The sequence below is a fragment of the Tachyglossus aculeatus genome, unplaced genomic scaffold (genome assembly GCF_015852505.1).
Source record: "Tachyglossus aculeatus isolate mTacAcu1 unplaced genomic scaffold, mTacAcu1.pri scaffold_174_arrow_ctg1, whole genome shotgun sequence".
Classification (NCBI taxonomy): Eukaryota; Metazoa; Chordata; class Mammalia; order Monotremata; family Tachyglossidae; genus Tachyglossus; species Tachyglossus aculeatus.
In genome coordinates this window covers 60070-85944 of record NW_024044895.1, presented here as the reverse complement: position 1 = coordinate 85944, position 25875 = coordinate 60070, and the positions used below count along the sequence as shown (strand labels likewise).

Below are 25875 nucleotides of genomic sequence, written 5' to 3'. Positions count from 1 at the left end.
GATCCCATTGTATCTCCCCAGCGCTTAGAACAGTGCTTTGCACATAGTAAGCGCTTAACAAATGCCATAGAAGCAGCGTGGCTCAGTGGAAAGAGCCCGGGCTTTGGAGTCAGAGGTCATGGGTTCATATCCCACTCCGCCAATTGCCAGCTGTGTGACCTTGGGCAAGTTACTTAACTTCTCTGGGCCTCAGTTCCCTCGTCTGTAAAATGGGGATTAAGACTGTGAGCCCCCTGTGGGACAATCTGATCACCTTGTGACCTCCCCAGCGGTTAGAACAGTGCTCTGCACATAGTAAGCGCTTAATGAATGCCATCATCATTACTGCTACTATTACTACTATTACTATCCTGAACCCCATGAGCGACAGAGACTCTGTCCAACCCCATTTGCTTGTATCCACCCCAGCGTTTAGTATAGTACCTGACACATAATAAGCAATTAACAAATACCACAATTATTATTGTACTACTCATACGATCACAACTAGTTCTAAAGTTGCTGCCGAAAGGGATGGGGCAGGTCTAGTGGACAAAGTGGTGAGCGGATCAAACTTGGGAGTGGAAACAGAAAAAGATGATGAGGAAGGAAGACCTGAGGGGGAGGTGAAAGTCCATCCTCACCAAGGAAAACTTGGGCCATTTAATTTCGTTTTCTGTTACAGAATCACAAGCAAGTATCAAAGCCTCTTATTTTTTCTTAAAGAAAATCACCTTCTTGGCTACGTCCTTGGTGGCCTGCTTCACCTGCTGGTTTCGTAGGGTGTAGATAAAGGGGTTCAGCATGGGGGCCACGGAGGTATTTAACACCGCCACTCTCTTGTTGAAGTCTAAACCTTCCTTGGGGGATGGCTTGATGTACATGAATATACAGCTGCCATAAGCGAAGGAGATGACGATCATGTGAGAGGAGCAGGTGGAAAAGGCTTTTTTTCTTTGCTGGGTGGAGGGCAGTCTCAGGATGGTGCGGATGATGGCCGTGTAGGACACAGCGACTAGTGCCAGGGTGACCAGGAGTGTCCCAGCTGCAAATATAGAATTCATCTTCTCTAATAATTGCGTGTCAGTGCACGGGATTTCCAGCATGGGGGCATTATCACAGGTGAAATGGTTGATGACGTTTGAGTCACAGAAGTCCACCTGGAGACCCAGGATTAGGCCCGGAACGATGATCAGGAAGCCAACCAGCCAGGAGCAGAGGACCAGCAGGGTGCAGACTCTCCAGCTCATGATGGTCAAATAGTGCAGCGGCCGGCAGATGGCGACATAGCGGTCATAGAACATGGCGGCCAGGAGGAAAAACTCGGTCGCTCGCAGGAAAATGAAGAAGAACAACTGAATGACACAAGCATTATAGGAAAGGGTCCTGTCCCCTGTCAAAATACCCACCAGCAGTTTGGGAATTGTGACCGACATAAATGAAATTTCTAGGAAGGAGAAATTCTGGAGGAAAAAGTACATTGGGGTGCGGAGGTGGGAGCCCAGTAGGGTGAGAGTGAGGATGGTCAGGTTCCCAGTGATGTTTAACAGGTAACTGAGTAGCAGGACTAAAAAGATGACAATCTTCTACTCTGGATTGTCCGTCAGCCCTAGAAGGATGAACTCGGTCACTGAGGTTTGATTTCTCATCGCTGACTCTGGATTTCCTCCGGGTCAAAACTGAGGATGAGAGAGGAAGCAGACGTGAAGTTGGTCAGGGAAGTTTTCTGTTCATTGTTATATTATTCTCTTCCAAGCGCTTAGTACAGCGCTCTGTAAAAGGTAAACGCTCAATAAATACGATTAAATGAGGAGAGAGGCTAAAAAGGGAAACTCAAAGAAACCAGTTGGAATGCTTCTCCTTCTCTCATTGGACCGAATCATTATCATCACCCTGGCTGTCTTTATTAAACCAATCCTCATCAGCGTTTATTGGGCACCTCTCCTGTACACAACACTCTCATAGGCTCTTAGGAAGTAAAATCAATCAGTCGGTGGTATTTATTGAGTGCTTACTGCATACAGAGCACAACAATAGACCACAGACCCCGCCTGTGGGGAGTTTACAATCTAATGGGAGAGATCAGCAATAAAAATTAACTATCGAGGAATTCACCCGGATTTTTGAACCCAGGTTCAGGGAAGTCATCTGTGACGTCAGCCATTTCCAGGCAGAGATGGGCCTAGAATTCCAGGTACTCAAGAGCTGAGAACCATCAAATGGATCCCTAGCAGGGCTCCAGGCCAGGATATGCCTGGTGAAAAGGCAGGGTCAACAGATCACCTGAGGCACGGGCCAATCCCAATACCTCAGAGATCGATCCAGCCAGCAAAAATACTAATCCAGCCGATTCCTTTCCAACTGTCGCTATCTCCTTCCCTGACCAAATCAGAAAGGTCAGATGTGGGACAGGAAAAACCAGCAGAGATCAGATTTCGGGAGGACCGAGGTACTTAAGGAGGAACGTATACTTACTTTTCTGACACTCTCGATGGTTTTGGTCAGAATTCTCCCACTGAATATACGGTTTGTTCGGTTGAAAATCCAAATCGACCTTCTCGCTATTCTCATGGAGAATTGCATACCATTTAGACAGCCCAAATCTCTCCCCATTTTTGTGGTGCCCTGCCAGGCAGGACCGAATTTCCCTTATCCTCGTCCTTCTGCTCCTGCTACTTCCATCGGTTTGTGGAGGGGAGAGGAGTTGAGGGCCTGGGCGACACCCTTCCTGCCAGCCTACCAGCGGTGTTGGAGAAACATATGTTCTAGAGGGAAGGAAAGACAGGATAACTGAGGCTGGAGAAAGCAAGCTGCTTCGTACAGTCACAGAAAGGAGATTTGACATTATTCCTCTCTCCCCCAGCCCTTATTTTACAGGGACAAAATTCAGCCCGTTTATGAGTTCTTCGCAATGTAGATGGAGGGCTCTTTAGATAACGAGACATTCCCTGGAGATGCTTATATCAAGGAACTAATGAACTCGGCTCTCAATCCCCCCGAGCAAAGAACTTTAATTTGCCAGGATAAGCCTCGATGGAGGAGTGATGGGGATCTTGAAGGGTTCTTTCCTGGAAATGGGGCAGGCTTCTCTCATCACCTAGTGGTCCCTGGTGCCTGGGCTACCCGCGGGGCAAAAGTGGCCATTGTACCTCTAGCCGTACTGGGGCGCTCCTGTAGCAGCTTCTGCTGTTGCTCTATTTTCTTCTCCTGCTGTTCTCAAGAAAGTGGAAAATATCCCTCAGGCCCTTAGTCCTACTTCATTCATTCAGTCGTATTTCATTCGATCATATTTATTGAATACAGAGCACTGCACTAAGCGCTTGGGAGAGTACACTATACCAATAAACAGATATATTTCCTGCCCACAGCGATCTTACAGTCTGGAGTGGGAGAAAGACATTAATATAAATAAATAAAATTACAGATATGTACATATGTGCTGTGGGGCCGGGACGGTAGCAATGAATAAAGGAAGCAAGTCAGGGTGATGCAGAAGGAAGTGGGAGAAGAGTAAATGAGGGTTTAGTCAGGAAAGGCCAGCTTGTGACATACTCAGCGATGCCTGACCACATCTGGAAAGCACAGGGGGTGTCTGCAGATGACGAGATCTTGGGCATCTGTAATTCATCTAGCAACGTATCTGTAATTTATTTATTTATTTACATTAATGTCTTTTACCCCTTCTAGACTGTAAGCTCGTTGTGCTCAGGGAATGTGCCTGTTGTATTGTTATATTGTACTCTCCCAAACGCTTAGGACATGCTCTGCACACAGGAAATGCTCAGTAAATATGGTTGACTGGAGATGTTCTCTTCCGTGACTGCAAGTGGCAAACTGCTCTCTTTGCCAGCTCTCTGACAATGCGGGTTGCAGGACAATAGGGGCGAGGTGCTGAGGATGGGGGAGTGGGCGTGAGACTGTGAAGGTTCAGTGCATTGCAATCACCACTGTGGCACACAGTAGCTGCTCAATTGTCCGTGATCTATAGCAGAAACGGTCGTCTCTGCTAGATTATTATTATTATTATTTATTAATAAGAATAATAATTGTTATTGCATTTGTTGAGCGATTACTATGTGCCTGGCACTGTACTAAATGCTTGGGTGGATACAAGCAAATTGGGTTGAACACAGTCCCTGCCCCAAGTGGGGCTCGCAGTCTCAATCCCCATTTTTCAGATGAGGGAACTGAGGCCCAGAGAAGTGAAGTGACTTGTCCAAGGTCACACAGCAAACAGATGGTGGAGCTTGGATTAAAACACATGACCTTCTGACTCCCAAGCCTGTGCCCTATTCCTTACACCATGCTGCTTCCAAGAAAGTGAGATCGGTGAGGGCAGGGAACGTTTTCATACTCATCACCCCACTTATATCAACACCTTTATACTCAGTGGCTTCCCGCTACCTGAAATTTATTAGATTGTAAGATCTTTGAGGACATGGATCATCTTCCCTAGCATGGTGTAGTTTAGAAAGCACGGACCTGGGGGTCAGAAGGTCATGGGTTCTAATTACGACTCTGCCACTTGTCTGCTGTCTGGCCTTGGGTAAATTACTTCACTCCTCTGTGCCTCAGTCCCCTCTTCTGTAAAATGGGTATTAAGGCTGTAAGCCCTATGCAGGACAGAGACTGTGATCGACTTGATTTGCTTGTATCCACCCCAGCGTTTAGTACAGTGCCTAGCACATAGTAAGAGCTTAACAAATATCACAATCATCATTATTATTATTATTAACTCTACTATTCTCTTCCAAGTACATAGTACTTAAACATAGGAAGTATTCAATAAATACCATTGATTGTTTGACTACTAATTCTTGAATATTCTCCCAACTGTTTAGGAGTGCTCAATAAATAATAATAATTGTTAGACTGTGAGCTCCTTAAGGGCAAGTATCATGTTAACTAACTCTACTGTATTCTTCCAAGAACTAATTCAGAGCCCTGCATACAGTAAGTACACTGTCCATTCTATTGACTGACTGATTACTTTATGGATCTATTACTCTGATTCTGGGGGATCTAGGAAAGTTTTTTGCCTCACTGTCACACTTGAGTGTGAGAGCAGGGCTGCGATCACTGCTCTCACCCTCAAAGTGTGGAAATTGAAGTACTGGAGGCAAACGTGCTACAAACACTTGGTAGGTACTAGCACTTGGTAGGTGCTTAATCAATCAATACTATTGACTGGAAAATCTGGACATTCATTCATTCATTCAGTTGTATTTATTGAGCGCTTACTGTGTGCAGGGCATTGTAATAAGCGCTTGTGGCGGCCAGGAGGAAGAACTCGGTCTTCTCCGGCAGGATAAAGAAGAATAGCTGTGTTACACAACTATTGTAAGAAATGGCCCTGTCCCCAGCGATGTTTGCGGCTAGGAATCTGGGAATGCAGGAGGCCATGAAGATCTCCAGGAAGGAGAAAGTGTGCAGGAAGAGGTACATGGGAGGGCAGAGACAGGAGTCAAGAAGAGAAAGGGTGACGATGGTCAAGTTTCTGGTGAAGTTCAGAACATAGGTAAAGAGGAGAAAGGGGCCGATCAGAATACGTTACTGAGGGTCATGATCTGCTCTAAAATAATTCATTCCTTCATTCATTTTAGACTGTGAGCCCACTGTTGGGTAGGGACTGTCTCTATATGTTGCCAATTTGTACTTCCCAAGCGCTTAGTACAGTGCTCTGCACATAGTAAGCGCTCAATAAATACGATTGATTGATTGATTGATTGATTCGACAAGAGGAAGAAGAAAAGAGGATTTGTGCATGAGTTACAATTAATAGAGTTTGTGAGATATGGATAGAGAAGCAGCCTAGTTCAATGGATAGAGCATGAGCCTGGGAGTCAGAAGATCATAGGTTCTAGTCCCGGCTCTGCCACTTATCTTCTGTGTGACCTTGGTCAAGTAGCTCAGCTTCTCTGTGCCTCAATTACCTTATCTGTAAAATTGGGAGTGAGGCTGTGAGCCCCATGTGAACAGGGACTGTGTCCTACCCAATTGGCGTTTATCCACTCCAGTGTTTAGTACCATGCCTGGCTCCTAGTAAGTGCTTAACAAATACCGTAATTATTATTATTATTATCACTATTATTATTATTATTACCGATAGTGAGTACCCAAATGCTTAAATGGGACAGAAGTGCTGAAGTGGCAGTCATGGGGGATATAAAGTGGGGATATCAGTGATCAATCAGGAAAGACTTCCTGGAGGAGATGTGATATCCACAAGGTTTGGATGATGGGGAGAGTAGTAGTGTGCCAGATGTGGAAAGGGAGAGTTCCAGGTAGAAGGAAGGGTTTTGACAGCGGGAGAGATGAGGACAAAGGTGAAAGCTGTAAAAATCACAATCGTTTTCCTACACGGAACAGGGATATGTAGATGGTTAAACACAGGGTTCCCAACTGTGGTTTCTCAGTAGATCTGTGCTGTATTCTTTCAGGAGAGCCTTATCCAGACAAAGCAATCCCCTAGGGCCTGAAGCTCCCCAGCCTGAGTTTACAACAGAAAATACGAATTAGGATTGGTGGAAGCTCTTGTTCTCTGGGTAGCTGTGGGGCTCACTCAAGTATTGCTCTAGTCTCCAAGCTCCGAGGAACCTCGTCCCAACCCCACCCACGCAGAGACATATGTTCCAACTGAACTAATCTCCTTAGTGCCTCAATAGTCACTTCTCAAAGTTTATGTCTCAGGAGAGGACTCAATTTGCCTACCTCTGACAGAACAATGGAATGTTGAACTGTTCCCGAGTGGGTTAGATCACTCCAGAGGGATTGCTTTCGAGAAGCAGCAAGGCCCAGATCAAAGAGTGCGAGCTTCAGGGTCAGAGAACCTGGGTTTTAATCCTTTGTCTGCTGGCTGACCATGGACAAGTCACTTAACTTCTTTGTGCCTTAGTTCTTCGTCTGCAAAATGGGTATTCTATACCTTTTCTTCCCCTTATTTAGACTGCGAGCCCCATACCCTGATTACCTTATGTCTACCCCTGCACTTAGTACAGTATTTGGCACATAGTAATAGCTTAACAACAATAATAATGATGATGGTGGTATTCGTTAAGCACTTACTATGTGGCAGGCACTGTACTAAGCACTGGAGTGGATACAAGCAAATTGAGTTGGACACAGTCCCTGTCCCACATGGGGCTCACAGTGTCAACTCCCATTTTACAAATGAGGTACCTGAGGCCCAGAGAAGTGAATTGACTTGCCTAAGACCACACAGCAAGCAGGTAGTGTATCTAGGATTACAACCCAGGTCCTTCTGACTCCCAGGCCCGTGCTGTATCCACTATGCCATGCTGCTTCTCAATACCAACTACCTAATAATGAAATAACAAATAACAAATGCCACTATTGTTATTATTATTGTTGTTGTCGTTATTAATAATATTTCACTGTGAGAGATTTTTAAAGAATCTGGTGCCGGTCACTCAGAACTCTTTTACATACAATCTCTCCTCAAGGTAGCAGCAATTTGCAACTAGTCAATCAATGGAAAGTACTGAACACTTACTGTGTGTGTACAAATAGCTGGGAGAGTACAATAGAGGTAGAGTACACTTGGGGGAGTACAATAGAGGTAGAAGACATGATCCCCACCCTCAAATGGATTACAGTCTATCAAAGTATTGACTGAGTGTTTATTATGTTTGGACCACTCAACTGAATGCTTGGGAGCATATAATAAAAAAATCCCACAATCCGTGCCCACAAAGAGCTTACAGTCTAGCAAGGGAGAGATGCACTAAAGTAATTTATAAATGAGGAAAGTGCTCTTATAGTAGAGTAGATAATATGGTATGTACTAAAGTGTAACGAGAAGAGGTGAGTGCAAAAAGGCTGAAAAAGAGAGTAGGGATGATGTGACCTAGAAAAAAGAAAATTAATTGGGATAGGCATCCTGGAATTTAAATAATAATAATAGTAGTATTTGTTAAGCACTTACTATGCACCAGACACTGTACCAAACACAGGGGTGGATACAAGCAAATCAGGTTGGACACAGTCCCTGTACCAGGTGGGGCTTACAGTCTTAATCCCCATTTTACAAATGAGGTAACTGAGGCACAGAGAAGTGAAGTGACTAGCCCAAGATCCACGAGCAGACAGGTGGCAGAGCTGGGATTAGAACCCAGCTCCTTCTGACTCCCATGCCCATGCTCTATCCACAAGGCAATACTGCTTCTCTCAAAGGGCTTGGAATATGGAGAGAGCTGTGGACCGGTGGATTTGAAATGGTAGGGGGTTCCAGGTAGGAGGAAGGTTCATGGTACACAGACTGGAGACAAGAGAGTTGGGAACATATCACATGAGAAGGTGTGCTTGTGAGGGAAAAGATAGTGCGAGCTGAAGTGTAGTAGGAGAACGGAGTGGATATATAATAATAATGAAAATAATAATAACTATGGCATTCATTAAGCACTTATATGTCAAGTACAATTTTAAGCACTGGGGTGCAGGAAAATAAATCAGATTGGACACGGTAGCTGTCCCACATAGGGTTCACAGCCTAAGTACTGAACTACTATTTTTCAGATGAAGAAACTGAAACATAGAGAAGTTAAGTGGTTTGTCCAAGGTCTCACAGCAACAAGTGGCAGAGCTGGGTTTAGAACCCAGGTTCTCCGACTCCCAGGCACATGCTCTTTCCACTATACCAGGCTCTCACAAGCTGTGTGTGTGTTGCGTGTGTGTGTGTGCCTATACATGTGTATGTATGAAGAACAAAGACCATGTTAATTTGGCAACAGAAGTGATAATAACACTAGCATGATGAAAATGGAATTTGTTAAGTGTTTTCTAAGTACCAGGCATTGTACTAAGCACTGGGGTAGGTACAAGATAATCAGGTTGGACATAGCACAGGTCCCACATGGAGCTCACAGTTTTAATTCCCATTTTACAGAAGAGGTAACTGAGGTCCAAAGAAGTGAAGTGAAACCCAAGGTTTCACAGGAGACAAGTGGTGGAGCCGGGATTAGAACCCAGGTCTTTTTGACTCCCAGGCCTGTGCCCTATACACCGGGCCATACTGTGTAAGTGCTACTGCTATTACTACTACTATTATTATTATTAATAATATGATAATAATAATAATAGTATTTGTTAAGCACCTACTATGTGTGAAGCACTGTTCTAAGCACTGGGGGATACAAGGTGATTAGGTTGTCCCACGTGGGGCTCACAGTCTTAATCCCCATTTTCTAGGTGAGGTAACTGTGGCACAGAGAAGTTAAGTGACTTGCCCAAAGTCACACAGCAGACAAGTGGCAGAGCTGGGATTAGAACCCATGACCTCAGACTCCCAAGCCCGGGCTCTTTCCACTGAGCCACGCTGTACTACTACTACTGTTGCTGCTGCTACTAGAACTAGATAGCTCTTATTATCATTACTGCTAATAGTATAGTTACTATTATTACTAGTAATACTAGTAACTGTTCTATTAGTAGGTATTATAATAGTAGTCGAGTCGCCTGTTGGCAAGCCTATACTTCAAGCTACCATTGCCTGCAGTGAATGCCAGTTGCTGGGGCAGCTCGGAGTCAATTACTGAGGCCTGGGAGACAAAGCAAGGCCACCTGATAGAAGAAAGGGACAATGGACCCGGTGTTCCAGCAAGTATATGAGTTTCTGGGGTAGGGAGTGAAAGGGAAGCTAGCCAGGAAAATCGAAAGTAGCAGTAGAAATTAGTAGAGTTCAGACCTGAAAAAGCTATACAGAATGTGTCAGGTACCCACCAAAACTTCAGGGAAACAGAAGGGCGTGGACTTCCTATATTAACACTTCCAGGCATAAGAGCTAATGAAGACCCACATCATTATTGTTATTAGTAGTAATAATAATATTCATTCATTCAATCGCATTTATTGAGCACTTACTGTGTGCAGAGCACTGTACTAAGCGCTTGGGAAGTACAAGTTGGCAACATATAGAGACGGTCCCTACCCAACAGTGGGCTCACAGTCTATAATAATAATAATGATAGCATTTGTTAAGTTTTTATTATGTTCCAGGCACTGTACTAAGCACTGCGGTGAGAAGCAGAATGGCGTAGTGGATACAGCACGGGTCTGGGAGTCTAAAGGTCATGGGCTCTAACTCCAGCTCTACCATTCGTCTGCTGTGTGAAGTCACGTTACTTCTCTGGGCCTTCGTTACCTCATCAGACTGTGAGCCCGTTTTCTAGACCATGAGGCCATTGTTGGGTAAGGACCGTTTCTATATGTTGCTGATTTGTACTTCCCAAGTGCTTAAGACAGTGATCTGCACACAGTAATCGCTCAATAAATGCGATTGAATGAATTAACGAATCTGTAAAATGGGGATTGAGACTGTGAGCCCCATGTCGGGTGGGGACAGTGTCCAAACCGATATGCCTTTCTCCACTCCGGCACTTGGTAAAGTGCCTGGCACATAGTAAGTGCTTAACAAATATGCACATTTCACAAATGAGATAATTGAGACCCAGAGAAGTGAAGTGACTTGTCCAAAATCATAAAGCGATGAGTGGCAGAGTCAGGATGAGAACCCAGCTCCTTCTGACTCCCAGGCCCATGCTTCATACACGAGTAAACGCTGTAGTTATCAAGATAATGCTACTAGCAGTATTCAATATACTGCTATCATAATACTTGTCTAAGGACTTTTTCTTTATCCCTAAACCTGTCTCTAACCAGAAGACAACATTAATCAATCAATGATAATTATTCAGCATTTACCGTGCAGAACACTGTACTAAAGCAGTTGGGAGAGTACAATGCAAAATGGTTGGCAGAGAACTTCTTTGCTTACATTTAAACAATTGTCAATCAGTGGCATTTACTGTGTGCTTACTGTATGCAGAGCACTGAACTAAGTGTCTGGGAGAATACAACGGAGTTGGTAGACACGTTCCCTACCCACATATATCAGTCGATAGTATTTACTGAGTGTTTACTTTGTGCAGAGCACTGTACACAGCGCTTGGGAGAGGACAATGCAACAGAATTGGTAGATGTTTTCCCTACCCACAGTGAGCTCTCAGTCTAAAGACCAGTTTAACTTATTTCTATCCCTTACCCAATGCTCAAACCTGCCCCTTTTTCTTACTTTACAATTTGCAAATCAGTAAGATACCTAGATACCTAAGATACCTAGAGTATTTTATAAACACTATGATAAGAATAGATATATTAATATATTATATAGATAATATAATAACAGTAATTGGTATTTGTGGTATATTTGAATGAAAGCACATACTATGTGTCAAGCCTTATACTAAGTCCTGGGGTACATACAAGATAATCAGGTCCCTTTAAGGGCCCCCAGTCTCAGTAGGAGGGAGAACTGATATTGAATCCTCATTTTGCTTCTACTGTATGCCAAGCACTGGGATAGGTATATTGGACACAGTGTCTGGTCTGCCTGAGGCTTACAGTCTAAGAGAGAGGGAGAGTGAAAATGAAATCCTTGCCTTCGAGGAGTTTCCAATATAATGGATTGTTTGATCCCTGCCCACAGTGAATGAAAGAAACCAAGGTTCCAGGCAATTTATGAGTTAAAACACAGGGATTAATAACAATACTATTACTATGGACCAAGCACGGGTCTAAGCTCCGGGGTATATGCAAATTTATCGGGTTGGACATAGTTCCTGTCCCACATGGTGCTCACACTCTTATTCCCCATTTTGCAAATAAGTTACCTGAGGCTCAGAGTAGTGAAGTGACATTCCCAATGTGACACAGCAGACACATGGCAGAGACGAGATTAGAAGCTAGGTCCTTCTGACTTCCAGGCCCGTGCTCTATCCACTAGGCCATGATGCTTTCTGAAAGCAATGATATTTGAATGAAAGCTACAGATTGATTGATCAATCAATGATACTGTTGGGCACTTACCGGACACTAGGCACTGTACTAAGCACTTAGCAGATGAGGAAACTGGAGCACAGAAAGATTAAATGGCTTTCCTGAGACCACACAGCAGGCCAGTGGCGGAGATGGGGGGGGGGGTTACTCTGTACTAAGCACTTGGGAGAGTATAATATAATAAACATAGTCCCTCCCAAAGCGAAAGTACAGACTAGACGGGGAGACAGACATTAATATATCAATAAATGTATTACAGATATGTGCATATGTGTTCTGGGACTGGGCAGGTGAAAAAGGTAGCAAATCAGGGTGACACAGAAAGGAGTGGGAGAAGAGGAAATGAGGGCCTAGCTGAGGAAGGCCTCTTGGAGGAGATGTGCCTTACATGTAGCAGTGCATTCTATGTGGAGTTGAAGATAAACAGTGAGGGTGAGAATTGACTACCTCAGTGATAAAGCAACTGGCTAGGTTGTCATGACTGAGAATGTGAGATAGGGAAGAATTCTATGGAACAGGAACATAATAATAATATGAAGAATAATAATGGTATTTGTTAAGCACTTACTATGTGCCAAGCAATGTTCTAAGTGCTGGGGTAAAAATAAGGTAATCAGTTGTTCCATGTAGGGCTCACTGTCTTCATCTCAATTTTACAGGTGAGCTAACTAAGACACAGAGAAGTGAAGTGGCTTGCCCAAGGCCATACAGCAGACCAGTGGAGGAGGCGGGATTAGAATCCACATCCTTTGACTCCCAAGCCCGTGCTCTTGCCACTAAACTCCCGACATCTCCCGACATCTGAGTCTCCCGACATCTGGTCTCCCGACATCTGAGTGGATGTGCATGTCTGACTCCAGCCTTGACCATGCAGGTCAGGTACAAATAACCCAGAGAGAGAGAGCTGGAAGGCTGTACCTACCTGCACTTGGATGTTCTTAAACCCACCAAAATTCTCCTGGCAACGAAGAAGTTAATGCTGTGTGACCTTGGACTAGTCACTTCACTTCTCTGTGCCTAAATGAACTCATCTGTAAAATGGGGATTAAGAGTGTGAACGCTTAATGAGATAGGGACTGTGTCTAACCAGATTCAGTTGTATCTATCCCAGTGCTTAGAACACTGTTTGGCACATAGTAAGAGCTTAGCAAGGACCATAAAAATGATAATAATAGTAATAATAATAATAGCAATAATAAATGTATGCAGGAAGGGCAGAGAGTCTGGGGCAAGACAGTGAATGGAGCTGTGGGTAGGTCTCAGCTCCGCAACATTGCCAAGATCTGCCCTTTCCTCTCCATCCAAACCACTACCCTGCTCGTTCAAGCTGTCATCCTATCCCGTCTGGACTACCGTATCAGACTCCTCTCTGATCTCCCATCCTCCTGTCTCTCCCCACTTCAATCCATACTTCACGCCGCTGCCCGGATTGTCTTTGTCCAGAAACACTCTGGGCATGTTATTCCCCTCCTCAAAAATCTCCAGTAGCTACCAATCAACCTATGCATCAGGCAGAAACTCCTCACCCTCAGATTCAAGGCTCTCCATCACCCCTCGCCCCCTGCTACCTCACCTCCCTTCTCTCCTTCTACAGCCCAGGCTGCACCCTCCGCTCCTCTGCCGCTAATCTCCTCACCGTGCCTCATTCTCGCCTGTCCCGCCGTCGACCCGCAGCCCACGTCATCCCCCTGGCCTGGAATGTCCTCCCTCCCCACATCCGGCAAGCGAGCTCTCTTCCTCCCTTCAAGGCCCTATTGAGAGCTCACCTCCTCCAGGATGCCTTCCCAGAATGAGCCCCCTCCTTCCTCTCCCCCTCTTCCCCCTCTCCATCCTCCCACTTTACCTCCTTCCCTTCCCCACAGCACCTGTATATATATTTGTACGTAGTCATTGCTCTATTTATTTATTTATTTTACTTGTATATATCTATTCTATTTATTTTATTTTGTTAATATGTTTTGTTTTGTTCTCTGTCTCCTCCTTCTAGACTGTGAGCCCATTGTTGGGTAGGGACCGTCTCTATATGTTGCCAACTTGTACTTCCCAAGCGCTTAGTACAGTGCTTTGCACACAGTAAGTGCTCAATAAATACGATTGATTGATTGATTGATTGAGGGTGGAGAGAAATGAGGGGGGTGGTAGTGAGGGAGGACTGGTGCATCCGAACCATTTTAAAATGGCCACCCCACAGTCGTGAAGCCATTGAAGCCGGTGGGTCACTGACAAAAAAACAAGATGGACACCTCATTGTCATCTCCACAGTTACTCTGGAGGTTCTCCCCGTGAGACACACGTCCGTGGTACGGGCCAGTGGGGTCGTCACGTGGGGCAGGGCCACTACCCCACCCAAGGTCCCCAAGATCCCCGGCGGTGCCGGACCCCCGGAGAGCCAGGTCCGAACAGGACATAATGAGGCCCCTCAGCCCAACGTGTGACCCGTCCCCCGGTGGGAGTCCCGCAGGAGTGGCAGGGAGCTTATCCGGAAAGGCCTGGCTTCACCAAGAGCCCGACACGCTCCAAGCAGGAAGCAAGAAGAGCCCGGACCCAGCAAACCTCCCGGAGATCCTCCTGTGGCCGACGTCCGGGAGCTGAGGGGATGGTTGAAGGAAAACAGAGACCAAAGCCCGCTCGCTTCAATCTGACCAGTGAGTCTGGGCGGGGTGGGGGAGAGAACACGGATGGGTTGGGGTTTTACAGGGGAGACAGCTGTGACAGAGAACTGGAATCTCCTCACGTCTCCATGTGTAAAATGGATCTCTCCCCACGGCGTCTCAGTGGCTCTCGATCCGCTGGATATACTGGGTGGGTGAAGGGAATGGACGGGGATGTATCGGTGAATAACGTTCTGATTGGCCAATAGATCATATTTCTTGAGCACTTACTTTGTGGAGAGCACCGTTCTAAATGCTCAGGAGAGTAAATTATACGATTGACAGTCATATTCCCTGCTCGTAAGGAGCTTACAGTGTAGAAGGGGAGATAAACATGAATGGAAATACATAAATTGTGGATATATACCATCCTTACTCTAGTAAGGATCGAGAGAGAGGTGAAGAAAGGGGGCAAATTCAAGTGAAGGGTGACACGGAAAGGAGTGGGAGAAGAGGAATTGAGACTTAGTCGGGGAAGGCCTCTTGGAGGAGGTTTGATTTTAATAACGCTTTGAAGGTGGGGAGAGTGAATGTCTGTCGGATATGAAGAGGGTGGACATTCCAGGCAGGAGACAGGACGTGAATGAGAGTTGGCTGGCGGGAGAGATGAGATGGAGGTACGATGAATAGATTGGCATTAGAGGGGCGAAGTATGCGGGCAGGCTTGTAGTAGGAGAGTAGCAAGGTAAGATAGGAGGGAGCGAGGTGATTGTGAGCTTTAACGATGATGGTGAGGAGTTTCTGTATGACGCAGAGGTGGACGGACAACTACTGCAGGTTCCAGAGGAGTGGGGAAACATGGTCAGAGCTGGTAATGTCTGCGTCTCAGTGGTGGTTACTATCACCTACTATCTGAAGAACACCGTACTCAGTTCTGAGGAAGAGAACAATTCATTAGACACAGTCCTTTGAGAGGGCAGTCACTGACAACTAGATGAGGGTTAAGCTCATATGGGAGATGAAAGGCTCTCCTACCCCAGATTTGTCATGAAACAGGAGGCTACGTCTGGTGAGAGATTTTTTATTTGGTTGCGGTCAGCACAGCGCTCTGCAAGTGCTCAACATATTTGACCGACTAATTGATTTTGGTTTCCTTCTGCCTGAAGATTGAAGGTTAAAAGGGGCAGTTGCTCATGGTCACCCAGTACACAGAGTTGGGTCGTCTAAAACCAACCTACTCACTGTATTTTGGTCTCATCTATTCTGCTACTGACCCCAGCCCATGCCTTTTCACTGGCCTGGAACTCCCTCCTTCTTCATTTAATAAAAATAATGATTGCATTTGATAGCCCTGCTCTAAGCGCTGGGGTAGATACTAGGTTATCAGGTTGGACACAGGCCTTGTTCCACATGGGACTCATGGGCTTAATACTCATTTTACAGATAAGGGAACTGAGGCACAGAAAAGTGAAGCGATTTGCACAACGTCACACAGCAGGCAAGAGATAGAGCCAGGACTGGAACCCAGGTCCTTCTGACTCTTAGGCCCTTGCTCTTTCAACTAGACCTCGCTGTCTACTCTAACAGACCATCGCTCTCTCCACTTTCAGAGACTTCTTAAAATCACATCTCCTCCAAGAGGCCTTCACCGACTGAGCCATAATTTTCCCTACTTCCTCGACCTTCTGCCTTGCCCTTGCACTTGGATTTGCATCTTTTATTCTCCCCACTCTAATTCCGACAGCACCTATGTACAGATTTGAAATTTATTTCAATGTGTGTCTCCCCCTCTAGCCTGTAAACACCTCTTCTAAAGAAAATATGTCTGTTAATTCTGCTATATTACACTCTCCCAATCGCTTGTTATAGTGCTCTGCACAAAGTAAGTGCTTAATAAATGCCATTGATGGATTGATTTGACTGTCACTGCTGAGGCTCTGAAATAACTTCCTCCCTTTTTTTGTAGGTGGTCTCAGCAATCCTTGGGAAATGGCTAACCTCACTGCAGTGAGAGGATTCCTGCTGTTGGGATTCTCCGAGGTGAGGGAGCTGAAGCTGGTCCACGCTGCGCTGTTCCTCCTTGTCTACCTGGCCGCCCTGACGGGGAATCTCCTCATCGTCGCCATCACCATCCTCGGCCGGCGCCTCCACACCCCCATGTATTTCTTCCTCAGGAATCTGTCCGTCCTCGACCTCTGTTACATGTCCGTCACCGTCCCCAAATCTTTCTTCAACTCCCTGACCAACCACAGAGAAATCTCCTATCTGGGCTGTTTTTTCCAGGTCTTCTTCGTGGTTCTTTTTGACGGCACAGAGTTCTGCATGCTCACGGTGATGTTCTACGACCGATACTTGGCCATCTGCAGTGCTCTGTACTACGAGGTCATCATGAACCACAGGACCTGTCTTGAGATGGCAGTCGGGTCCTGGCTTACCGGGGCAATGTTCGGAGTCTTCATTTCAGCTGCGACATTCTCCCTGCCTTTCTGCAGGTCCCATGTGATCACACAGTTTTTCTGTAACATCCCGTCGGTAATAAAACTTTCCTGTTCTAAAACGTATGCTGCTCTCAAGGTGGCTGTAGCCACTGGTGCCTGTTTCAGTATCTTCAGCTTAGTGTCCATCGTGGTCTCGTATGTGCGCATCTTCCGGACCGTGCTGAGGATGCCGGCCTCCGAGGGCCGGGCCAAAGCCTTCTCCACCTGCCTGCCCCATATCGTCATCGTCACCGTTTTTTACTCCACGGCCTCCTTCGCTCACTTAAAAACCGACTTCCAGCTCCTCCTTTCAGCTGAACCTGCTGGTGTCCGTGTTCTACACCGTGGTGCCCCCCACCTTGAACCCCCTCATCTACAGCCTGAGGAACAGGGACGTGAAGATGGCAATGGGGAGAGACCTCTTTGGGAGTCTTTTCACCGGAGATAGAAAATTCCATTTCACGCTCTGACCCTGTTATTTCTCTCCCCAAGGACAGACTCTAGACAGACTTGGGCAGCCTGCAAAGATCTGTGGCATTTGTCATTAGAGCTTTTTCCTGGCTGCACGCTGCCTATTATCAATGGCTTTGACTAGTTTGGTAGAAGAGCTTTTACCAGTTGTTCTTCTCTGGCATTTAAATCTAGCTCCCATGCCTGGGGATGGATATCTGCACTTGGATTCACCCCCTTTATTCACCATCAGCAAAGGGTAGAGCACGGGCCTGGGAGTCAGAAAGGCCTGTGTTCTAATCCTGGCTCTGCCACCTGTCTGCTGGTTGGCCTTGGGCAACTCACTTCACTTCTCAGTTCCTTCATCTGTAGAATGGGGATGAATACTGTGGGCCCCATATGGGACATGGACTGTGTCCAACCTGATTACCTTATATCTAACCCAGTGGTTAATACAATGCCTGGTACATAGTAAGTGCTTCACAAATACAATTAAATAAAATGGAAGAGGTAGCTGCAAAAGGGTGTTTTAGGCTTAATTTTGATCCTCAAATCTGCCCCAGACACCAGGAGCAGGGTTACAGGCTGAATTTTTCCAACCACTTAATGCTCTCAGTTGTCACTCAATAAACACCATTATGATTTCTCTTCCAACTTTTACTGTTGTTACGATTATTATTCATTGCATAATATTCTTCAATATTTAAGTATTAATTCAATCAATCAAATCAAATTGAAGCACAACAGAAGGCCAAGGTACATTCTTTGCAACCAAGGAGCGTAAACCTTTTAAAAATGTTACAGGTGCCTGTGACACACAGTCATTCAGGGGCAGAACTAGAAAGAGATCTTGGGGTCCTTTTCTTTTTTTTCCTAGTCAGTCTGAATATTGCATTTAACCATGTCTAACCAAATGGGCTAGGGTGTCTATTCTTCCTACCACGAAATATCTCCCATCCCCTGAGTTGAAACATAAAGCTAGTATTAATCATTGGAAAAGAATGATGAGTCCGTTGTGGTTGTTCTACGAAGGAGTCCCAGAGTGGGAGCCACCTGGGACTGGGCAGTCATTCATGTTGTTGGGGCCAGGACCACAGAGAGCCCATGATCTCGGCTTTCCAAGATTCCCAGATGGTCAACCGTCTCAGCGGAGCCCCGGGTCCATCCGCTTACGGGAAATCTCCCAGGAAATGACCCTGTCATCTTCTGAGGGGGCGGCGCAGGCATCTGGAGACCTGAGAGGGGGAGGGAGGATCCTGACAGCTCCCACCCCCTATCCAGACATTCCTGTCAGCTCCACCAGCGTCCAGGACCGATGAGATGAAAGGAGCCTCTTTCTCAGCAGAGGTTGGTGCTTCCCAGCCCAGGACAGGCCATGTGACTCTGGAAAGGAACAGGGGAAAGGTGAGGGCCAGGGAAGGGAAATTTCACTGTAAACCCAGATTAGGAAGATCAGAGTTAGAATTTCTCCTATTCTTTCACGTTACCTCCATGAGGAGAGATGAACCATTCCAGCTAGTACCCTCTCCAGGGCCAGATGAGGTGACACGGATCTCTGTGAGTGAAGGGAACTCAGATACCAATCGCTTGTCAGTGGAAAGAGCCAAGTTCTGGAATTCAGAAGACCCCCATATCCGCCACTGGCCTGCTGTGTGATCTCGGGAAAGCCGCTTAATCTCTCTGTGCTCCAGTTTCCTCATCTGCTATGTGCTTAGTACAGTGCCTAGTATCCGGTAAGTGCTCACCAGGTATTGTTGATTGATCAATCCATCTGTAGCTTTCATTCAAGCATCTTAGGTTTCAGCAAGCATCATGGCCCAGTGGATACAGCACGGGCCTCGAAGTCAGTAGAACCTGGATCCTAATCTCGGCTCTGCTATGTGTCTGCTGTGTGACATTGGGAAAGTCACTTCACTTATCTGTGCCTCACTTACCTTATTTGCAAAATAGGGATTAAGAGTGTGAGCGTCATGTGGGACAGGGACTGTGTCCAAACTGATTAATGTGCATATACCCCAGAGCTTAGATCAGTGCTTAGTCCACAGTAATATTATCGTTACTCATTAGTTGCCTGGAACCTTGGTTTCTTTCATAAACTGTGGGCAGAGATCCAACAATACATTATATTTTCAACTCCTCCAAGGCAAGGATTTCATTTTTGCTCTTCCTCTCTCTTAGATTGTAAGCCTCAGGCAGACCAGAGACCGTGTCCAAGGTACTTATCCCAGTGCTTGTCATTCAGTAGGAGCAAAATGGGGATTCAACATCAGTTCTCCCTCACACTGAGAATGGGGCCCTAAAAGGGAAGTAATCTTCTTTTCTGTACCCCAGGACTTAGTATAATGCTTGACACATAGTATGCACTTAACAAATACTTTAATCATTGTTATTATATTATATATATCATATATTAGTATATCTATTCTTATTAAACTCCTTATAAAAGACTCTAGGTATCTTACTGATTTGCAAATTGTAAAGTAAGGAAAAGGAGCAGGTTTGAGCATAGGGTGAGGGATAAAAATAAATTAAACTGGTCTCTACACTGAGACTTTATTGTGGGTAGGGAAAAAAATCTACCAGTTCTGTTGCATTGTCCTCTCCCAAGCGCTGAATACAGTGCTCTGCACACAGTAACTGTTCAATAAATACTATCGACGGGTTGAATGTGGGTAGGGAACGTGTCTACCAACTCCACTGTATTGTATTCTCCCAGCCACCTAGTTCAGTGCTCTGCACACAGTAAGCACTCAGTAAATACCATCGATTAATTAATTGTTTGAATGCGGGCAGGGAGGTTCTCTGCCAACCATGTTGTATTGTACTCTGCCAAGTGCTTAGTACAGTGTTCTGCACTGTAAATGCTCAATAATTATCATTGATTGATTAATGTTGTCTTCTGGTTTGAGATGGGTTTAGGGATAAGGAAGAAGTCATAATTAAGTGTTGGTCTATCGGAAGCATAAGACCAGTAATGACACATTCCCTGCCCACAAAGATCTTAGACTCTGATCAATCAATCAATAAATGATATTTATTTAGCGCTGATTGGGTGTAGAGTACTGTTCTAAGCACTTGGGAGAATACAATACAGCAGAGCTTCTAGGCATGTTCCCTGATCACAAGCTTACAGTCAAAAGGGGGTGACAGACATTAATAAAAATAAAGGAAAGGGGAGATAGACATAGAAGTATTTTCAGAAGAGCAAACTAGAGAGGTGGCTTTGCAATGGAGTAAGCAATATACATGTCTAGGAGGAGTATCAGTCTGCCCATGATGGGTAGAGATGGTGGATGGGTTTGTCTGCCTGAGAGTTAACTGGGAAAAGCTCGTTGGAGGAGACAGGCTCTCGTGTGGGAATTGGAACGTGGAAGGATTGTGATCTGTCAGGAGGAGCAGCATGGTGGAGTGGGTAAACCACGAGTAGTGGCATCAGAATGTCATGGGTCCTAATCCCGGCTCTGCTACTTGTCTACTGCGTGACCTTGGGCAAGTCACTTCACATCTCTGGACATTCAGTTACCTCATCTGGAAAATGGAGGTTGAGACTGTGAGTTCCACGTGGGACCTATCCGATTTGCCTGTATACGCCCCAGAGTTTAATACAGTGACTCACACAGAGTAAGCGCTTAGCACATACCGTAATTATTATTTGACAACGTAATCGGGTTGTCCAACCTGGGGTATACAGTCTTAATGCCCATTTTCCAAATGAGGTAACTGAGGCCCAAAGAAGTTAAGTGGTTCACCCATAGTCATGCAGCAGACAAGAGGCGGAGCTGGGATTAGAATCCACTTCCTCTGACTCCCAAGCCTGTGCTCTTGCCACTAAGTCATGCTGCTTTTCATGCTACTTCTCTGGGTTGATTCATTCATTCATTCATTCAATCGTATTTATTGAGCGCTCACTGTGTGTAGAGCACTGTACCAAGCGCTTAGGAAGTACAAGTTGGCAACATATAGAGACGGTTCCTACCCAACAGTGGGCTCGCAGTCTAGAAGGGGGAGACAGAGAACAAAACAAAACATATTAACAAAATAGAATAATTAGAATAAACATGTACAAATAAATAAATAGAGTAATAAATACATACTAACATATATACATATATACAGGTGCTGTGGGGAGGGGAAGGAGGTGAGGCGGGGGTGATGGGAAGGGGGAGGAGCAGGGAGGAAGAAGGGGGCTCAGTCTGGGAAGGCCTGGAGGAGGTGAGCTTCAGTAGGGCCTTGAAGGGACGAAGAGAGCTAGCTTGGCGGGTGTGTGGAGGGAGGGCATTCACGGCCAGGGGGATGACGTGGGCCGGGGGTCGACGGCGGGACTGGCGAGAACGAGGCACGGTGAGGAGATTAGCGGCAGAGGAGTGGAGGGTGCGGGCTGGGCTGTAGAAGGAGAGAAGGGAGGTGAGGTAGGAGGGGGCGAGGTGATGGACAGCCTTGAAGCCGAGGGTGAGGAGTTTCTGCCTGATGCATAGGTTGATAGGTAGCCACTGGCGATATTTGAGGAGGGGAGTAACATGCCCAGAGCGTTTCTGAACAAAGACAATCCGGGGGCTGATACAGTAGTCCAGATAGGATGAGAGCTTGAACGAGCAGGGTAGCGGTTTGGATGAAGAAGAAAGGGCGGATCTTGGCAATGTTGCGGAGCTGAGACCGGCAGGTTTTGGTGACGGTTGGATGTGAGGGGTGAACGAGAAAGCGGAGTCGAGGATGACACCAAGGTTGCGGGCCTGTGAGACGCGAAAGGATGGTAGTGCCGTCAACAGTGATGGGAAAGTCAGGGAGAGGACAGGGTTTGGGAGGGAAGACAAGGAGTTCAGTCTTGGACATGTTGAGTTTTAGGTGGCGGGCAGACATCCAGATGGAGATGTCCTGAAGGCAGGAGAAGATGCGAGCCTGGAGGGAGGGAGAGCAGGGGCAGAGATGTAGATTTGGGTGTCATCAGCGTATTGATGATAGTTGAAGCCGTGGGAGCGAATGAGGTCACCAAGGGAGTGAGTGTAGATCGAGAACAGAAGGGGACCAAGAACTGAACCTTGAGGAACCCCTACAGTAAGGGGATGGGAGGGGAGGAGGAGCCTGCAAAAGAGACTGAGAATGAACAGCCCGAGAAATAAGAGGAAAACCAGGAGAGGACGGAGTCTGTGAAGCCAAGGTTGGATAGCGTGTTGAGGAGAAGGGAGTGGTCCACAGTGTCAAAGGCAGCTGAGAGCTCGAGGAGGATTAGGATAGAGTATGAGCCGTTGGAATTGGCAAGAAGGAGGTCACTGGTGACCTTGGAGAAGTCAGTTTCCGTGGAATGTAGGGTACGGAAGCCAGATTGGAGGGAGTCGAGGAGAGAGTTGGCGTTGAGGAATTCGAGGCAGCGTGTGTAGATGGCTCGTTCAAGGAGCTTGGAAAAGAATGCTAGGAGGGAGATAGGGAGATAACTAGAAGGTGAGGTGGGGTCAGCAGATGGTTTTTTTAGGATGGGAGAGACGTGGGCAGAGGGAAAGGAACTAGTGGAGAGTGAGCGGTTGAAGATGGAAGTTGAGGAGGGGAGAAGGGACGGAGCGAGAGATTTCATAAGATGAGAGGGAATGGGGTCAGAAGCACAAATGGCTGGAGTAGCACTGGAGAGGAAGGGGGAGATTTCCTCTGAGGACACTGCTGGGAAGGATGGGAGAGTGGCGGAGAGCATTGAGAGCCGGGGGGTTGGAGAAGGGGGGGAGTGACTTTGGGGAGATCAGACCTGATGTATTTAATTTTATTAATGAAGTAGGAGGCCAGATCGTTGGGGGTGAGGGAAGGAGGAGGGGGAGGAACCGGGGGACTGAGAAGGGAGTTGAATGTACGGAACAGCTGACGGGGATGATGGGTATGGGTTTCAGTAAGGGAGGAGAAATAGCTTTGTCTGGCAGAGGAGAGGGCTGGGTTAAATTAGGAAAGGATAAATCTGAAGTGAACGAGGTTGGCATGGTGTTTAGACTTTCGCCAGCAACGTTCAGCAGCTCGAGCGTAAGAGCGAAGGAGGTGGACAGTGGCAGTTATCCAGGGCTGTGGGTTAGTGGTACGAGAGAGGCGAAGGGAAAGGTGAGCGAGTGAGTCAAGCTGAGTAGAAAGGGTAGAGGTGAGAGCAGTAATCTGATCATCAAACTGGGTAGAGAGGAAAGGGAGGCGAGGTGGGATGTGAGGTGCTCAGAACGATGGATGGGGTCAAGCGAGCGGAGATCTCTGTGAGGGAGTAATATGGATTTACAGGGGAAAGGAGTGTGAGTGAGGAGGAAGGTGAGAAGATTATGATCAGAGAGAGGGATTTCAGAGTTGGTGACAGTGCAGCGGTAGGAGATGATGAGGTCGAGGGTTGATCCCCCAAGCCAGTCCAGGGAAGGGTCTTAGGATGCATTTAGAGTCATTTCTCGTTCTCCCTAGTCCTGCAATCAGAAGACGTCAGAAAATGTAGCTGATTAAATGATGAACCGATTGTTTGAGGTTATAAACAAGATAAACCTCAGAGAAGCAGCGTTGTCTAGTCGATAGAGCATGGACCCGGGAGTCAGAATAACCTGGATTCAAATCTCGGCTCTGCTACCTTTCTTCTTTGTGACCGTGGGCAAGTCTCTTCACTTCTCCGGCCCTCAGGTCTCTCATCTGGAAAATGGGGGTTGAAACTGTGAGCCCATGTGGGACAGGGACATGTCTGACACAATTTGCTTGTGTCCACTCCAGCGCATAGTATGGAATGGCATGGGATGAAGCTCCAAACCTCAGAGTTTAACCAGAACGCTAGTATTAATCACAGAAAGGGATTGATGATCAGTCTGTTGATGTTTTCATAGGAAGGAGTCCCAGAGTGGGAACCATGTGGGACTGAACAGTCATTTAGGTTGTGCGGGATGGGACCACAGAGAGCCCACGATCCCAGCCTTCCGAGATTGCCGGACAGTCAGCTGTCTCAGCGGAGCCCCGGGCCCATCCTCCTACAGGGAATCCCCCAGGAAATAACCGGGCCATCGCCTGGTGGGACAAAGCAGCCAAACAGAGAGCCGAGATGGGTAGCGAGGATACTGACAGCTCTCATCCCACGCCCAGACCTTCCTGTCACCGCCACAAGAGTCCAGGACCGACGAGATGGAATGAGCCGCTCTCTTACCAGAGGTAGATGCTCTCCAGTCCAGGACAGGCCCGGTGACTCCAGAATGGATCAGGGGAAAGGTGAGGGAAATTTCAATAAGGAACTGGGATGACCAGAGTCAGTCACAATTTCTGTAAATTAAAAGCAGTGTCACTTAGTTGAAAGAGCATGGGCCCGGGAGTCAAGAGGACCTGGGTTCTAATCACGCCTCTGCCACTTGTCAGCTGTGTGACTTTGGGCAAGTCACTTAACTTCTCTGTGCCTCAGCTACCTCAACTGCAAAATGGGGATGAAGACTGTGAGCCCTACATGGGACAACCTGATTACCTTGTATCTACCCCTGCGCTTAGAACCATGCTTGGCACATATTAAGCGCTTACAAATACCATTATTATTATTACTATTGTTACTAATCCAAGTTCTGCCACTTATCTGGTGTGTGACACTGGGCAAGTCACTTAAATTCTTTGTGCCTCAGTTACCTCATCTGTAAAATAGGGATTAATACTGTGAGCCCCGTGTCAGACAGGGACTGTTTCCAACCCGATTTGCTCGTATCCCACTCAGTGCTTAGTACAGTGCTCGGCACATAGTAAGCACTTAACAAATACCATTAAAAATCCTGAGAATAAGAGTTTGTTGATACATTCAATTTTGCCATAATCCTTGTTTCTCTGCACACAGTAAGAGCTCAATAAATACCATTGATTGATTAATGGATTGATTGAGGTTCATCCCCAGAAAAGGGCCATGTGAGTTTCTCCCTGAATGTTTTTCATCTCTGTCTGAAATCAGGTCCTATCACATGATGCCGAAGGACATCTTGCATGACATGCCCAACGTCTCCACGGTGATGAGATTCCTCCTGCTGGATTTCACTTGTATCTATCTCATGGCTTAGAACAGAGTTCTAAGCTAGAACAGTGCTTGGCATATAGTTAGCGATTAACAAGAACAGGAATAATAATAATAATAATATTAACAATAATAATTGGATGCAGGAGGGGCAAAGGGGCTGGTGCTGGACAGTGAATGGAGCTATGGGGAGAAGAGTGGGGAGAAGTGAGGGGGGTGGCAGTTGACTGAAGGAGCATAATTTTAGATAGGGCAGGGAAGGTAGCAAGCAGGATCAGGAGTGGGAGGGTTAAAGTGAGGTCTGGAGGAGGGAGAACTAGTACAACGAAACCATTTTAAAATGGCCGCCCCACAGCTGTGAAGCGGATGAAGCCGGTGGGTCACTGATATATAACGAAGATGGACAACTCATTGTCATCTACGCAGTTACTCTTGAGGTTCTCCCTGTGCAACGCACACTGGTGTGATGGGTCACATGGCCCAAGTGGGGTAGCCACGTGGGGCAGGGCCACTACCCCACCCAAGGTCCCTAAGGTCCCCAGCAGTGCCGGACCCC

At 46.5% G+C, this 25875-nt stretch overlaps 1 pseudogene; it reads right to left on the bottom strand.

Annotated features, from left to right (window-relative positions):
- Nucleotides 1-689: 689 nt before the first annotated feature.
- On the bottom strand, nucleotides 690-1628 carry LOC119923323 (annotated as a pseudogene).
- Nucleotides 1629-25875: the final 24247 nt, after the last annotated feature.